General features: G+C 37.6%; 1 pseudogene; it reads left to right on the forward strand.

Moving 5' to 3' along the window:
* Positions 1–1,667: 1,667 nt before the first annotated feature.
* LOC133277080 (E3 ubiquitin-protein ligase RMND5A-like) lies at positions 1,668–15,800 on the forward strand (annotated as a pseudogene).
* Positions 15,801–18,077: the final 2,277 nt, after the last annotated feature.

Consider the following 18,077-nt stretch of genomic DNA (forward strand, 5'->3'; position numbering starts at 1 on the left):
TGTTTTACAAAGTGCCCTATTCACAAATGTAAAATTCACTTACAGCCCTACTGTCTGCATATGTATTGAAACATTGATATCTGAGCTGCTCTCCCTCTGCAGCCATCTGTCTCTTGCTGTGAAATTCACTGACAGACTAAGCTCAGAAACCAGCATGAGAGGAGTGGAGTCTTACTGGTGGAAAAAGACCTGAAGGTTCTTTTGATCACAACAATTCTAGGTCTTACACATACTGAAAATTCTAACATATCTGATGAAATGAAGGCAGAAACTGAAAAATGCCCAAGGACATAACTTTTTCTTTTTTTTTTTTTTTTTTAAGAAGTAGGTAGAACTTCGTCCAACACTGAATTCCTTTTGAAGGACAGTAAGACACCAGTTATTTTTGTCCTTGCTCCCAGAACTAGTCTTTCCCTTTCCATCTTTTGCTTTTTTCCTTTGTTTTTAACTTTTCCCCTTTTTTCTCCCACCTCTTTTGAAGAGTGCAGATTGTTTTCATCTATAGAAAAAAACCCTGCTTTAACATAAAGGTGATTTCCATCATGAGCAAGTAATGCGTCAATGAACAGAGCATTGTTGTGATGCACGTGTTGACTTTTGTCAAAATGCTGGTGCCAATAACTAGTCTATTACAATGTCCATGACGTGAACTGTCTGATTTTGGCAGTTAAATCCTGAGACTCAAGCAAGAGTATTGCAAATCTGTGATCTATACTGCCAAAAGACTCCTTTTAAAACAGTCTGGTTTTCAGCAGTCAGACTTGTCAGGAAACATGACCATTCCACCTATCACAGAAGTTTTTTTCATTCTAGCTTGACTGATCTTCAACCATGCAGACACTGAAATGCAAGAAAATGATCAACATCATTTTAGACGTTGATGCTTGACCAGATGCTTGACCAGAGAACTAGATTAGATTCATTCAGTTTCACTCCCTAATACTAGCTCCTTACAGAGTGTCAAGTATTAAGCACGGTAAAGCAAACAAGCACATTAATGCTAATCAGGTATATATCTCTCTCTATATAGTAAATAAGTACAGTAAAGCAAATCAGAACTGATGCCAGGAGTCTCAGGTAATTGGGACAGTTCCTATGTGGTACATCCACCCATAGGTGGGGTTTCAGATTTGGCTACAATAGGGCTTCCCAGCTTGAAGTGTGACCCTGGATGGTGATTCAGTGGTAACTGATGATGTATTTCTTCTTAATCACTATTCTCTCTATGCAGTAATGATCTGATGCATTTATAATTTTCCTCTTTTACTTTATATATATATATGCATATATATATTATTCGCTTTATTGTACTTATTTACTGTATACAGAGAAATGTCTACGCGGTTTCTGTTAGTATGCTTGTTTGCTTTAGTGTACTTATTCACTTTAGTGTGCTTGTTTAATAAACAGTGCATGTTATCCAGCTAGTGTGTGGTCATTTTGTTGTGTACCCTGCCCATCAGCAGAACAATTTGGCGTAGTTGGCAGGATATGAAACAAAATGGCTTTTCTTTTTAAGATACAGAAAACTGTTGCTAAGACAGATGTAAAGATGGATATTCCAGGCATGGGAATAATTGCCTCATTGTATTTTGGCTGCTGAGTGGTTGTGACATGGTTTATGCGAGAACTGGGACTCCTATTTTAAGGAAGGGGAACCCTTTGATATGGTTACATGTTTACATAAATTTTCAGTACAAAACCAGAAGAAGCAGCACGGCCTGGTGCTGGCCACTGTGGACCAGTGCATAAAGTTGGAGTGGGACCTGGAGAAGGTGCTGCAGACCTTTGCTGGTTATAGGCCCTGAAGAGCTCATCCAGTGCACAGAAGACATGCAGTGGGAGATCCTCCATACTGAGAATCTAGGTGGAGACTTGTCAGGGACAATTTCACTTCTTCTGACACCATGTTGTAAAAGAATAAAATACACAGCTCAAAAACTGTCCTCTTATCATAAAGACATTCACAGCGGTGTATCCTGAGTTGGAAAAGCCATATATAAGAACTTTGACTCTGACATCAGCAGTTTGGGGATAGATGAGTGCTGGCAAGCTAACAGCCAATGAGGTGATGGTGAAGCTCTTCTTTAGGCAAGGGATGTTGGATATAGCAGAATAACTTTGTGAGGAATCTGGTGAATCAATAGATCAAAGCCGAAAAAGACCATTGTGGAGCTGAATCAAATATTGGAATCATTAAAAGTTAGAGCTTTGAGACCTGCACTAGAATGGGTGGTATCCAACATAGAAATGCTTATGGCACAGAATAGCTCGCTGGAATTTAAACTACACAGATTGTATTTCATTATTTTATTGATGGGTGAAACAGCAAGTCACAGAATCATAGAATGGTTTGGGTTGAAAAGGACTTTAAGATCATCTGTTTCCAACCCTCCTGCCATGAGCCGGAAGACCTCACACTAGACCATGTTTCCCAAGGCTCAAAGAGAAGCACTTAAGTATGCAAAAAACTTCCACCAGTGCACTGGTGTTTGAAACCAGAAGGATGAACTGTTGATTGAAGTGGACCTTGGTAAAAAGTGCTGGTATCATTCAATACCTGCCTGTCTCGTTCTTTGTCAGCAGAACAAAATTCTGTGTAGCCTAACATTTTTACTGCAGTGGTCTGGGGCTGCCACTCGGCCCAGACTGTAACATATAGGAAAGGCAGCATCTCAGCTTTGAAGAATGAGTAAAATAAATCCTTTTCAGAGGAAAGCTGAGAGTAGTAGCATGAAACATATTTATGTTGGAAGCTTCTCTGTCTCTTGGTGTAGAATGGCCAAAAGATGCATGACAGCCACACATACATCCCATACTATGGTTCTGGGATATAGTTGGTTGTGGACAGCAGGGCTGCTTTTTGTTAGAAATTGAAGCCTGTTCTGCAAGCCATCAGGTCCCTGCAGAGGATGTCTGGAGCAGCATAACAGAAATAGAAGCGCCTGCTTCCCTCAGTGCCCATTAACTTGTTGTAAAGATCAAGAAGAAGAGGAATGAGAGTTCCTCTCCATAAGTGTGAAAGCAGTGTTTATGCATAACAGCCCTTCCTGCCAAAACCCCAAGGCCCTTCCCTGCCCCCAAACAACCATTTCTGAAGGGAAAGCAGAAGACTCTAGTTCAAACAATTTGGGGAGCACCCAAGCTGTCTCCTACTCCCTCTGCTATCATCCTGCTTGCTCAATTAAGCCTTAATTAGCTCATAAACTACTTGGAGGCAGGAACCATGTTATTTTAAAAGTCGACCCAATATTTAGCCCAATAGAATAATAAACTTTTTTAGCTTCTTTTGTTCCTTTACATAAAGTCTGTACCGAATAAACAATGTAATTAACATTATTTTGTCTGTGAGAGTGGTCCACGATATCCTATGTCATGTATTGCAGCCTGTACAGAAGTGAATGTACAGAAGGATTCTGGTCATGCATGCAAAAGTAGACTACAGTCACAAAAGATGCACCACCTTAAGTTGACAGTCTCCCTATGTTCTGTGGGAGTTACTGGATTGTATCAGGGGTTACATACTTCTTTCTATGACTGAGGAAGGGAAATGGAAACAAAATTCAGAACTCCTGACTAGATTTTTTTTACTAGGAGTTCAGTTACTTTTATGGGGACATGAGTGAAATGGAAAATAGTTAGCTTTGCTGTGTAAAAATTTGTTACTTTTGTCTTAGGCTTTTAACTGCCTGTCCTTGAAACCTTCAGAATGTGTGTTCATTTAGGTTTAGCATTCTAATTCTATGCTGGCAGCTGTAAATTTAGGCTAATAAATGAATTACACAGGTAAGGAAAACAAACACTCTCTCCTCAGAGGCTGTATAAGCCACATGGCTGATGTTATCAAGAAAACTCTTATCAGACACTAGCTGATTGATTTTCCCCCTAGGTAGGTATTAAGCTGTGCAGCTGCTGAAATTGTAACTACTCATGTTTCTTTATCCCTCAGTTTTCATTTTATTAGATTTAGTCTATTTGCTATACAGGGTTTTTCTTGCAAAACCAAGCCTCCTAGGCTAAAGCAAAAAACAGCCTTCTCTTTCTGTTTGTGGTCTTTAGGGACAAGTAAAATTCCCTGCCTTTCAGGCTTTTGCTTTTGGCAGGAAGATCAGGCAGAGCTGTGGTGCCAATCAGCAATAAACTCTGGGACCCAGTCCACCCTTCCATGTCCTATTGCAGTGACGAACCCATGTTAGTGCTGAGGCAGGTGAAGCTGTAGTCTCTTGTAGGGACAAAACTCTGTGCATAGCAGCAGCCATGAATCATCCTAAAAAGAAGCAGTAATTAAGGAAGGCTTGGGGGACTGTCAAAGTTATGCTGAGCTGCCTGGAAAAACACCACAAATCAAAAGACCAGCCTGAGAGCAGCAGAGGGCACTGGTGATTTTTAAAGTCACCCTTCTAAAACCTACAAGGCTGCTGAAACACTGCAGTTTCTTTTCTGTACCACTGTATCGACCTGTGTCTCACCTGAAATCCCATCTGCTAATGTGAATGTATATATAATGGACCTAATTTTCTTCTTATATTCCCTGGCGAAAATTAAGAGCCACTCCAATGAGGACAAGGCATTAGAGAAGAAAGTGAGAGTGGATTAAAATGTATTATCTGGGAATAAGAATGGGGAAACAAAAGCAAAAGAAATTTTTATGACTGTTTAAAAAAGCTTAAAAGGTTCACAAAATAGACTACCTTGGGGAAACTGTTTCTTATGTTTTTAGTGAAAAATATCAGATGCTGCAATCAAAGATTTTCTTTTTTTTTTCTCAAAGCATAACATAACTTCCTATGTGTTTGGGGGAAAAGACCTGGCAGTTTGTAACATACTTTACAGTCCCACAGCTAGTATATCCTGATTCACTGAGGGCAGGAAAAACCCATGATATTTTACAAGCTTGTCTGTGGTTTACTGATGCTAAATTGATGGTTTAAATTTGACAGCTGTAACTTGTTTTATATGCTTTATAATGAAATACATGACTCTTAAGTACCCTGAAGCTCTGTACCTTTCAGTGTTTCATTTAGCATGGTATTTTTGACATATCTTGCTTTGTCTATAGTTCAACTGCACAGTTGAAGGAGCACCCACTGAATTCAGCACAGATATCAATAACTATATAATTCTACCTGTAGCTATTATCAACACTTGTTTTCTCCTACCAGTTTTATTTTATTCTTCTATTTATTTTCCCCTGTGTATTATTTCCAGGTCTGCCCTAGATTTCTGCTTGAGCCACCTTCTGATCCAGGACTCTGCTTAAATAATTATAATATCCATTATGCCTGAGACTGTAGGCACAAGAGGACACAGATATGAAATTACTATGAGTAATGTGATGTCAAAACTCACCATCAAGGTGAAGATCTCTGCACTACTTTGTTGGCATTGAGCATTTTCAAAATGCTGGCAGCTTCACAGAAAGATTTTCTTTTAATTGCCTTCTGCCAAGCAAAGGCATTAGCCTGATTCTGGCAGCCTTATGGTTCCAGATGTCCAGATCTCTCATGATATCCTAACAGGAGCATTAGGGTTTTACTATTATTGAGTTGTGCATCTGACTCCCCAGAGTAAAAGCAAGCTACTGAGCTGATCTATAGCTATGTAGAAGTCGTTACTCTCCATACTACTTACCTGTGACTTACCACCAGAAGAAAACATAGAACTCCGCTGAGGTGCCTGATCAGAGCACATCCAGGTAACACCACAAAAAAATTGTTATGTATCATTTGATGTTCTTCTATCACTATGAGGTGAAGATAAGGTAAGTAAACTTCAAAAATTCAGGATGTTGCTTCTTAGAAGTATCCTGTTTACTCACTTCCTAACGCAAAATATTGTGTACATCACTGGAACTGATGTCTCAAAAAACTGGCCTTTCTTGTATTTTTAACATTGCCAAAAGATCTGGCAATTTACATATACTTAAATATAACAGTTTATGTTTAGTACAATTCCTGTTAATGCTGCTATCTTCTTCAATGGTGACAGCAGTCCAAGACTGAGGAAAAATTTCAATGGTACCAATGGATTCTGTGCTTAATATCCTCAGTTTTGGGTGTCTAAATGTATCTTTTTTTTTTTTTTTGTCTTCTGATGATCCAGTGGGTGTCATTGGAATTGTTGAATTAAAGAAGATCAAAAAATTGAACCTGTTAGTTGTTACAGAGTAGAACTAATGATGCAAATAAAAGGAAGATGGAGTATACAATAATTGAACACAGTAGACATAGTATCAGCAAGAGACTGGTACCATCATTCCTCTGTATGTTTTATGCTTTTCTATTGCAACCACAATTTGTTACATCTTTATTCTGATTAAAAATACTTGCCCTTCTCCCCCACAACCTCTGTGTCTTACACTGGTTCAAAAATAAACTAAGAAAGATCCAGGATTAATGCTTAGTCACCCTAAGGGGTGATGCAAATTTCAATTTTCAATAGAGTTTCATTATTTTAAATACTAACTAAAGGGTGTGGAAATGTCAATATTATACAATCACATGTAAATTCTACAGAATAATAAAATAGAAAGGACCGAACAGAAAAAAAATAAAGATAGGATTCACATTTGACAAAATCTTATTCTGACATGCTTTGCAGAATGAGTGGTATTTCTGCAGTGTAGATTCTCCCTCAAAAAACTAATTACAGAAGTAAACAGTGGTTTTTTTGTAGGGGGTTGTTAATTCATTTCTTTGCGTTTAAAAAGTGTTCATAAACAGAGGATTTTTTTTCTCAGGTATATTTTCTATTCATTGTATTCATAGCATGGTTTTTCATTTCTATTGTTTGTAAATTTAAAACGTTCAGATATGCTTATAGACAACACTCTTCTTTTAGTACCAAATTCTATGAGCATTGTTGAAATAACCATTCTGTTAGCAATGACATTTATAAGAAAAAGTCCAAGGATAGCCAAAAATTTAAATAAAGGTGAAAAAAAGAACAAAAGCCCAGCACCTGATGTGGTAAAAAAGACCATAATTTACTTTGAAAAGTGAATTGTTTTCTTTTTTTTTTTTCCCTTAGTGTTTCTAAAGCAACTCTGTCCTCTTGCAACTTTTTATTATGAACTGAGTTATAATTTATTTGTTTTCTCATTTGTTTTAAAGTTGACAGTAAAGAATTGTTGGTATGCATAGGCATACCTGAGGAACAACCTTAAATCCCTACAGTTCAATGTGTCTTGCTGATGGAAGCTAGATGGGCAAAGTGGTTTTAATTTCAGAAGGAACCAAAATGACATAATCTGGGTTATACGCAGTGCATATTATTGTTTTGTTTTGTTTTTTTAACTTAGCAGTTTGATGATACAGAAGCTCAGAAGCTTGCTAGCTACTGGCAGTTTTTTGCAGGTTTTAGTGTGTCTGAAATGGCTTCTTTTCAAATTGACAGAGCTTTCTTTGGTTTGAGAGAAATCTGAAAAACCCCAGGATAGCCCCAGTTTGTTTACTACATGATGTGAATGACTAATGTTCACAACATCAGAAATTAGTGGTTTTTTTTTTTTGTTTTGTGGCTGGTTAGGTTTCTTGTTTATTTCGCTGTTGTTTTTGTTTTCTAGCAAATGTGAGAATAAGTAAAAGCTTTGCTATAATCTCGTTGGTGACTTAATGGAATTTGAAAGTTTTGCTATTGCATCTGCCTGGCTGCAAATACTAAGCAATTAACATGTTTTTGATGGTCCTTTAGCTTCAACAGAAGGATTATTTGCTTTATCTTTTGTCAGTCCAGAAGCATAGATGTCTACCATTTGGGTTACGATATTTTGTAGGTCAAAAAAATGTATTTCTCTTGTAAAGCCATATAATTAACCATTGCTAATATAGCTTTAGGTCTTACCTCTTTGGTGTTAGGCAATTCATTCTAGTTCTCGAGACAAGAATTTTTCTTATGGATTAGCCTGGAAACTACGTGAATGCTCTTTTAGCAGCCAAAACCCGAATTTATGTGATTCATGCATGTTGCACCCTATGCTGTCCCTCTTAGTGATAAGAGATACATTGAAGCTGATATGGTCTGGCGTGGCTAAATATGATCTAAACTGCAACTGGAGCCAAAATGCCTTATAATCACAAAAAGAGTGGCTTATTGATTTGAATTGTTTGCTTTACTGCTACAAGTACACAAGAGTTTCTATGACACCTGACTAATGTACTTTCTTCTTACACCTAAGAAAACAATGTGGATGCATATTCTTACTCTAAAAATGTGTAAAAGTCATACAGCCTTTTTAATAACTTTGGCTGATAAGCCAGCTTTAGAGTTATCTATATGGCCTGTTACCTCTAACTCTTTCTAAACTCACTTTTTCACACATCTGGAAGAGGATAAAATGGATTCTTTTTTTTTTTTTCACTGCATTTTCAACAGTTTTGCTTACAATAGTTTTCCTGCTTCCTAGAGGAACATGTAGCTTTAATACTCAGAGATTTGTTTTTATTTGCAGAATGAATGTTAATTTTATTTCTAAGTGACTTCATATGATATGAAATTCATAAGAAAACCATAGTTCTATGCAGTGCCAATCTTAGTCTCATTTTAAGTGTTAGAATAATTGCCACTTAAAATCAATCTTGCCAGCTGTTCAGTATTTCCTCCCTTGGTTTGATTTTCAAAATTGATCACTGAAGATTTTAGAAAATTTTCTGTAATTCACAGAAGCACATTAGATGCAGAATTGCCTAACACGAACCTTATTACATTTTGAAGCCACATTTGCATCTATTGTCATTTTAAACACTAACTGGGTTGAGAGAAGGCTGGATATTTTAATAATTTGGTGTACTGAGATGGCAGTAATTGTGGTTTTATGAAAGTCATTCAAACCCACTCCACACTAAAGCTGTTGATGAAAAGGTTCAATTTCAGTTATTGATTCACTTCAGGTTATATTTTCTCAAGGATTCACCAATTGAGACACTTACAGCTGCTCAGTACCTGTTAGTTTTTACACATTTACAGCTGTAAGCCAAACACATAAACAGTGTGGGAATATTGACTAAATGCTATGAAATATGTAGCACCTTTCTGTTTATGTGTTCATATTCCTTAACCTTCCCCTTGCCACTGTAATATCCAGTTCTTTTAATTTTGAAAAGGCTGTTTTGGCTATGATAATTTAGCATGTGGAGGCTAAATATATTTAGACATCTAAAAAAATAAAGTCGTTTGGTATCTTGCATTGTGTATTGGGCTTTATAATTTTTTGTACATGCTGGGCTTCTCCTCTTTCATTCCTGTGATTTGATGCTTTTCCCTCCCATTTTCAATTTTTTTTTCCTCTTTTGAACACGGCTGCATCCAAGTTTTCTCTACCCTCTGAAATGGTATCTCAGTCTGTCGTGGTTTAAACCCAGTCAGGTAACTTGTTCACTCACTCCCAGTGAGTGGTGTCGAGCTGACAACAATCGAGGTCCGTGTCCGTCTCCCCCCCCCCCCCCCCCCCCGCACCGGGGCTCTCCCCTTCCCCGCTCCCGGAGGAACGGGGAGGAGGATCGAGAGAGTGCAACTCCTACGGGTTGAGACAAGAACAGTCCAGCAACAAATCACCACCGCTACTATCAGCTAAAACAATGATAAGGGAAAATAACAAGGGAAGAGAATACGATACCACCGGCCAAGAAAGCGAGTTCCACCCGGAAGCCCCTGTCCTTCCGGGTAACTCCCAGTTACCCCCCACCCCGGGCATGACGTGCTGTGGTATGGAATACTTCCCCGGCTAACCCGGGTCAGGCGCCCCGTCTCTGCTTCCTCACAGCTTCCCCTCCTCCCTGGCAGAGCATGAGCCTCACAGAGACCTTGGTCAGGGTAAACATCACTTAGCAACAACCGAAAACATCGGCTTCACCAACACTGTTCTCAAGCTAGAAGTCAAAACACAGCACTGCACCAGTTAACACAAAGGAAAAACATGACTGCTACTGCTGAACCCAGGACACAGTCCCTTCCCCTTGTTGCTCTAATATATAGCATACATTCTCTTTTTTTGTCTTTCTCCATCTGTCACATAATCTCTTGCATTTGCCATCTCCCACCCTAGATTTTATACAGACTTTGCAGCCAGCACCTTGGTTATGGGTTTCTTTACTCTTGCTACTTCATTTGGCTTTGATCTGAGGTGTTGGATGTACCCTTGTCCTACTTTACTTTTCTACCCATGCCTCTTCTTTCTTTGCTTCAGTCCTTGTTACCTATCAAATCCCAATTTACCTATTATCAAGCAGAGGTCATAGCTAGGGGTCATGTCTTTCACTCAGTAATAGAAACTGACCAGTTTCCAGCTCGCTCAGTTTTTATCACTAAGTACTAAACATGCAGCTATTTTTTTTTCCAGAACGACTTGCATAGCCCTCTTTAACTCCTCTCTGAAACTCTCACTTGAAAATAGTTCAGTTGTTGCTGTGCTGTGACAGTTTCAGAAAGTCAGCCTTTGTCTTCCTTGTTTTTCTTTTGCTTTAAATTTCCATTTTAATCTGGTTGAAGGCAGGGATAATTTCTTTTCTGTCTTTGTATAACATCAAAGAGTCCATAATTAGGGCTGCTAGATAGAATGAGTACATAAGTAATATACCCATGTGTATCTCTCATATTAACAACATTTAAGACATCGGTAAAGATACTAAGATAAGGGTAGAGAGATAAGAGATCTTTTGAAATAAGGCTTTTGATTTGCTGTATTTGCTGAAGTTTTGATTAACCAACAGAGTAGAAAGACCTTGGGGATCTTCTGAACTCTCTAAGCCATCTCGCTCTGAATTACTGTGAATTAATGGCTTTTAGGATAATTCCTTTTTTTTTTTTTTCTTTTTCCTTTTTTAGCAACACTAATGAAGATTTTCATTTGTGCTGGGTTTTGGCAGATATTTAACACAACTGAAAACCTGCAGTGCCAGTGTGATACTCCATAGAGTTTATTTTAGAAAACAAAGAAACAAATCCTGTTCCTTAATTCTAATGTCTATCTGTCTAGAAATTCCAGTCTTTTTTTTTTACTATAGCACATAAAGAAGTAGTTTGAATTGACACACTGAGATTCCTAACACCTCATATTTTTAATCTTAAAAAGAGTAATTAGCTATATTAATCATCATTCCTAGGTTTAAACTGGGACCTGTAGCATGACTCTTATTTCTGTTAGCTTTGTTAGACTTATAAGTGCCAGTAAATTTTAAACAGCTGTTTTCTAAAGAGTAGTATGCTCTTTTATATATTTTTAGGCTAGAAATATGAAAACATATTTTGGTTTGAATATACAATACACAGATTATTATTTAGAAGTTTAAGGTTTTTTTTAGCTCCACAGAAAACACAAATAAAAATCCATCAAAGTAGTAAAATTCTGTAACCTAGCCATGATTAAGATTTTTTTGGTGATTAACATCAAGACTTTTTTTCTGTATAATATTGGGGAATAATAGTATATTTTGCATTCCTGATTTTAAAGTGATAAGAAACTAGCTGAAATGTAGAGCATATGTAATTTATAGAGTTAAGTAAGATGTTAAAATCAAATTTTCTGCAAATGGTAACTTTTAATGTATTTATTGGATTATGGATAAAATTATACAGTTAGAGTCTATCTGTATAAACACATCTTCTGTTGTCTAAATTGCATAGAATTTTTCCTTAAGGTGAAATAATAAAGATTTCCTTTTATCTACTTTTAATCTGCTATTTTCTTTGACTTTAGTTCACCTACTAAAAGAGTACCTTTCTTTTAAACATTTGTATTTTACATAAAATTCATTTGTGCATGTCTCCTGCCATTATTTTTGATACTCTTGTGAGGTCACGAAAGGCTAGCACCCTTCTTTCTTACATTTCATTAAGAATTATAATACTGCTGTCAGCAGAATGCAATAGCTATAGAAGAATCTTGCTACCAAGAGTCCCTTTTAGAATACATTCTTTATAACATATGAGTCAGTGGAATGAGGACATGACTAATGTCATTTATAATATAATGAATTTATAGGTAACTGTAACTTAGCATGCAGCACATGAGAAAGAAGAAAAGGAGTTTTATCACATTTCATTCTGCCAATTGAAGGTCTACCACTAGATTTATGAAGGCCTGGGAAACAAATTTAAAAAATGCCGAAAGCTCCATCAATTACAAGTGTGGTGTAATTAATATTGACATATATAGCTGCATTTTAGTTCTCCTCAGCAAGAAAAAAGGAGACAGGCAGTGACTTATAAAGTAAAGGAACAATTGCAATCTGCAAAACAAGAGCGAATCGATCTAAGCTGAATAAATTGTAAAAGTTAACTTCAAGAACTGGAGCTGTTACTTAATTTTAGAAAAAGCAAAAATTACTTTGAAATTAATGAACATTTTCTGTTAATAGTGCTAGATGAAAATAATAGTAGTCAGGATGATTACAAGGAAACCACATGGAATATAGAATGTCCTGAGCTGCTAATGCCATGTGGTAAGAGATCTAATGCATGGTTGTATTGAGTGAGGTGAGAAGAGTAGATATCCAACATGTCTTTGTAAGGCCTAGGTAGACAGGTAAACACAATTTTGTTAAGTCATGTGCAGAAAGAAAGTGAATTTAGTCTGAAAGGAGCCTGGAGAGGAAATGCGATAACCACTGAACTATGTCTACGTTAAGAAGAGCAGAGGACTGTGGCCTGCGTGTTTGCTGTGTATACTGTGAGAGTTGAGATGCAAACTTGAGAAAAAGAAAGCAATTTAATTGATATAAGAGCAAACAAGACAAAGTAACTAAACAATGTGTGATAGGAATTAGAACATTTCTGACCCTCAGACTGAGTGGAATCATAGTAGAAATAATGACATGAGCAAACATTTAGGTGATGCCAATCAGTATGTGAAAGTGATTATATATGACTCATTTACTTTTCATAGCTTCTGTGTGACCTAGACATTTACCTTTCATTCTGTTACGGTATTTCAGAGTACTTTGGGGATGGGGGAAGCAATCATAACACTGCAGACAAAGCAATAATTTTTCCTAGCCTTTACTTGCTGGAGATGGAGGCAGGGTACTTATACTACAGCTGCACCTCCAGACTGAAAAGAGACACAGTGCTGAAAAAAAGGTTTTGTTTACTTATTTACTACTTTTGCTGGAGCTGGAAGCAGCAATTTAAAACAAGCACCATTTTTAACCAGTGCCATGCTTGGAAAAAAAGGCAGGTGGGATCAGGAGAAGGGGGAGGGAGAGTGCCTAAAAAAGACTTTCTTTTGAAGAAAGGAAAATGAAAGAGAGGTCCACGTGTTTGATCAGATGGTGCTGGCAGGAAGACCTTTTGAAATACAAGTCTGAGCTGGATGGTATCTGGAAGCTTTCCCTGTGTTTGTGTTAGCAAGGTTGTGACACATTCGGGTGAAGTTTGGCACAAACAGATTTAAAGAGCTCTGGGAATAAAATAACTGTTTCAGGAGGCAGAAAACGACTTCCTTTGTGGCCAGAACTACAGCAATTGTTGAAAAGCAGTATTTGTTTACTAGTTTCCTTGTAAATTACTGAATGCTGGCTGTTGCTGGAGGCAAGACATTGGACTTGACATATAAATGGTGCAATTTAGTATGGGAAATCCTATTAGTCAATTTAACCTTATATTGAAGTATTGCAAAACCACATAAGAACAAGTTATTTCATGGAAGAGCTGGGAGAAACTGTGCTGCTATAGCACCTTTTGTATAATAAATAGAAAATAAAATACTTCATAATGATCATAGAATCATAGAATAGTTAGGATTGGAAAGGACCTTTAGATCACCCAGTTCCAACCCCCATGCCATGGGCAGGAACACCTCACACTAAACCATGTCACCCAAGGCCTCGTCCAACCTGGTCTTGAACACTGCCAGGGATGGAGCATTCACAACCTCCCTGGGCAACCCATTCCAGTGCCTCACCACCCTCACAGGAAAGAATTTCCTCCTTATATCCAATTTAAACTTCCCCTGTTTAAGTTTGAACCCGTTACCCCCTGTCCTTTCACTACAGTCTCTAATGAAGAGTCCCTCCCCAGCATCCCTATAGGCCCCCTTCAGATACTGGAAGGCTGCTATGAGGTCTCCACGCAGCCTTCTCTTCTCCAGGCTGAATAGCCACAACTTTCTCAGCCTGTCTTCATAGGGGAGGTGCTCCAGTCCCCTGATCATCCTCGTGGCCCTTCTCTGGACTTGTTCCAACAGTTCCATGTCCTTTTCATGTTGAGGACACCAGAACCGCACACAATACTCCAGGTGGATTTATGCACTGCAAATCCAGAAGTAGTTTGAAGAAATGTAAATAAATTTTATATACCCTTCCATTACCACTGAACAAGTGCTTAAAGGCTCTGAAAGATAGGTTTAAGTCCGTTAAAACAGCAAAACACACTTTGGTGCAGTCATTAAACAGTGCTCACCTAGATCTAAGATTACGTTGTTCAGTGGGTGAGCTGGATATATGCTGCTTTCTTGTAGTTTGTCTAAGTGCCATTAGGTAGTGAGGATTTGGTAGCCCATATAGGGTGTAAAGCTTCTTGAAGATCCATTATCTACTAGTTAACTACTGTGCAAAATGTGCTCTTAAAATATTATCTTGTACACTAATTGCACTGGTCTAGTGTAACACATTCACGTTATTAAAGTTAATGACCCATTGCATTAGTAGTGGTAGGGAAGAACATCTAAAGGCAAATTTCCTTTTTTAATTGGAGGACTGTATGGCTGAAAAGAGGTTACTGTTATTATGCTGGAACTGGTGATATCTATAGGTTTAGGAAGACAGAAGCCATCTCTGCGTTGCACATTAGTGAATCTTTTCTCATGTGCCTGTTATGTTTTCAAAGATTGCTTGAAAGTGGTACTTCAAGTGCAGTTTTTAATATCCTGTATTCAATCATTTTTGAGTAAAAATCTGATATTTCTATTTAAATACTTGCCTCTGTGCAAAGGGGGAATTGCTATCCTTGCTTGTGGTTTGGGATACAGTAAAAACCCCAAGCAATCATACAGATGTGGTTTCTCTTCTGTCCCTTAAAATCTTGTCTCGTATTTATATTCATGGTGTGTCTATGCTACACATCTCTCCAAAACCCAGTGACGTGGGAGCATGTGGGAGCACTACGCCATGAAGGAGCAAGTACTAAGTGAGGGTAGGATTTCCTCTGCTCAGTAACTCAAGAATGTCTGCATTTTAAGGCCTGAGAAGCTGATCTTATTCAAAACCAGTGCATTTACCTTTTGTAAACATATAGTGTGAGCATTATAAATGGTGAGTTTGAGTGATTAAATGAGTATGTGAAACATGGCAACGTGTAATCTGAGAGCATTAGCCTGTTTGCAAATTCCTACTCATGGCAACCTGACTCCTAATCAGAGTATACTCTCTTGATTCATTTGTGGTGATTTGTGTTCAGGCTGTTACTGCTGTTTTGTGGCATCCCCCTTATGCTCTTGCATCCTGGCTGCAGGCTTTTCAGGGCAAACTCTGATTTATCCTATTCTTCCTTATAAACCACTAAGCTTCTTTAGTGAACTGTAAAAGGGGAGGGTGAGGAGAAATGGATGTAGCACATGTTTCTGTGTTTCTAATGCTTTCTCTGTCCTGTTTGAGAAGCTCTCAAAAAGTACATTGTGCTATCTTGGCATAAACTGCAGATTGATGCCTTTGTATGAATGCTGCATTTTGTAACAGCTCCTTGATTGTTGGTTAAAGGTGTCTCTTTCTATAGTGCCGCTGTTTGATTTGAAGCCAGCTGCGGCATTGGAGGCTCCTTTGGTCACCACCTTTTCAGTTATGGGTTCGGATGAGACCCAGTTCCCATGACACTGTAGCCTGAGTCAGTTTCAGAAGACTGGGTGTGCATGTGAGGCATTCCCTGAATGCACACACCCTTTTCTCTGCCAAAAGGATCTTGCAAGTTTGTTAATGCATTTATTAACAGTTTGTGTAATGATTTCCAGTGAGCTAGAGTTATGGAGGGGAGAGAGTTTCACATTATTTTTAGGAATACTATATTTAAGAACCTTTTTGTTCTGATGGTGGTGTAGTAGTTGGTGAGATTTTTAGGTTATCTACTGTGTGAAATATCCCTGGATAGGTTAGACATATTCTAGATGCTGACAACTAGAATATGATCTTTTTCCCCCAATGGGTTACTTTCAATGCATCAGTTTAACACATATTGTGCTACATTTCTACTACATAATTCCAGATACATGCGCTCCTTTAAATACTCTGATAGATGAGGCTTCCAATTATATCCATGTCTTAACCTCTCCTCTTTTACTTTTAAATCAGTACACAGCCATTTTCAACATTCAGGTGACCAGGCATCTCTTGTATTTTGTTTTCTCCAAGCAACTTGCCAACAAACCATCTCTAATAATTTATAACCAGATCCTGATTTTATACAACATCCTCCCCCCTCCCCGCCTCCGAATATTAGTAAAACAAAACTGTTTAAATTGTTTAATTAATTGTTTTAAATTGTAATCTCACTGTGTGGTATGAGATCTGTTGATTCAAGCTATGTCTATCTGAAGTATTTATTTATTTTTTTTTTCTATTCTTTTATGACGCATTCGTGTATTTTTTAAGTCATCCCTAAAAAGAAAAATAAAAGCAAAAAAAAAGCACTATAAATAGAGCATTTTACATAACAAACGTAAAAAACCCCAGTTTATTTAATTATTACTTTTTGTATTATGCTTTTCAGCAGTTATCAATGCAAGGAGTAGAAGCTTTACGGCTTATCGTTTAAATCTACTGTGATATTGCCATATTTCCTTACAAAGTAACTCTGGAGTAATTGGAGCTGTGCTTAATGAAAAGGTACTTAATCTCTCTGGAGGTTATCACACTAGCTTGTGAAGTGATTACTCATCAGTTCTACCTGAATGGCAGACCTTAGATCAGTAACTATTGTTCGCCTTAGAGCAGTAGCTATTGTTCATTATAGACTGTACAATATCTAGAAATCTTTGATACAGTTTTCTAAGACGTACTGCATGCTGTGTCCAGCACAACTTTCTTAGGAGACAACATTGGATCTCCTATTTAGTCATACAGAATCCAGAGCTTACTGACAGCACCATGCACCAAAAGTATCCTTTATTTGTATAGGCTGGCCTGTGTACAAGGAGAAGTTTCTATTGTCTTTCATTCATTTCAAATTGCCTAGCAGGGGGTTGCAGGTAAAAACACTAAATTAATTTGAATGTCATTCTCGGAAGCTCTAGCGTTGTTATGTTCTTCAGATAACATATTGCTGATAGAGGGAAGACTGGAGAGTAAGGGCATATAGTCCAAACAGTTACTCTGGAAGTGCAAATGTTTTTATCTTTGAAGGGAATTATAAACAATATGTAGAGAAGCAGATGAGGGATTTGGAACTCTGTTCCTGTGGTACTTGACAGAAAAAGGGGAAATCACTTGAGTAAATTAAATGAAAAAGTGGGAGACTTTATAACGATAGAAACAATTTTTATGTTACACAGTCTGTATTTAAGCTGTGAAATGGCATATCCTAAATGAGACAGACATGAATAAGTAATTCTTCTTAATGAAATATTTTTGAAAAGCTATTCAAGAACATATTTTAGGACTTCAAGTCAATTATAGATCAGATTAAGGCACTGGCAGTGGGCAGTGCTGATATATACATCCTCTGATGAATTCCTCCTCTACTTTCTTATGGAATATCTGAGCAGCAGAGACAGGTTATTGGAGTTCAGTGAACATGCTTTCTGATTTGATGACAGTTCTAGTCCTGAAGGGAAAATATTTACATACACACGGCTGGGGGCTTGTTTATGAGTTTCTTAGAGGAAATTAAATTGCACTATGCTCTGCAAAGGGGATTTCTACAATAGCTGCCCACATCATTCCAAAAATGTCTTTCAAGCTGTTTCTTTCCCTACCTGGATCCCTTTTTACCTGTGTGCCATCAGCTGTAAATCTGCAGAAGCACTTCTCAGAAATTACCTCTGAACACATTAAAGACTTACTGTCTTTTTGTTATGAAGCTGAAGATGTTCAAATTTGTAATCCAATTCTAAGGCCTTAGTTTTCTTATCTTGCTTTTCTGCTTTTCTTCATGCT

The sequence above is a fragment of the Pezoporus flaviventris genome, unplaced genomic scaffold, assembly GCF_033815535.1.
Source record: "Pezoporus flaviventris isolate CSIRO_AGI_PZ_B2104156 unplaced genomic scaffold, CSIRO_AGI_Pfla_v1 ptg000050l, whole genome shotgun sequence".
NCBI classification, from domain to species: Eukaryota; Metazoa; Chordata; class Aves; order Psittaciformes; family Psittacidae; genus Pezoporus; species Pezoporus flaviventris.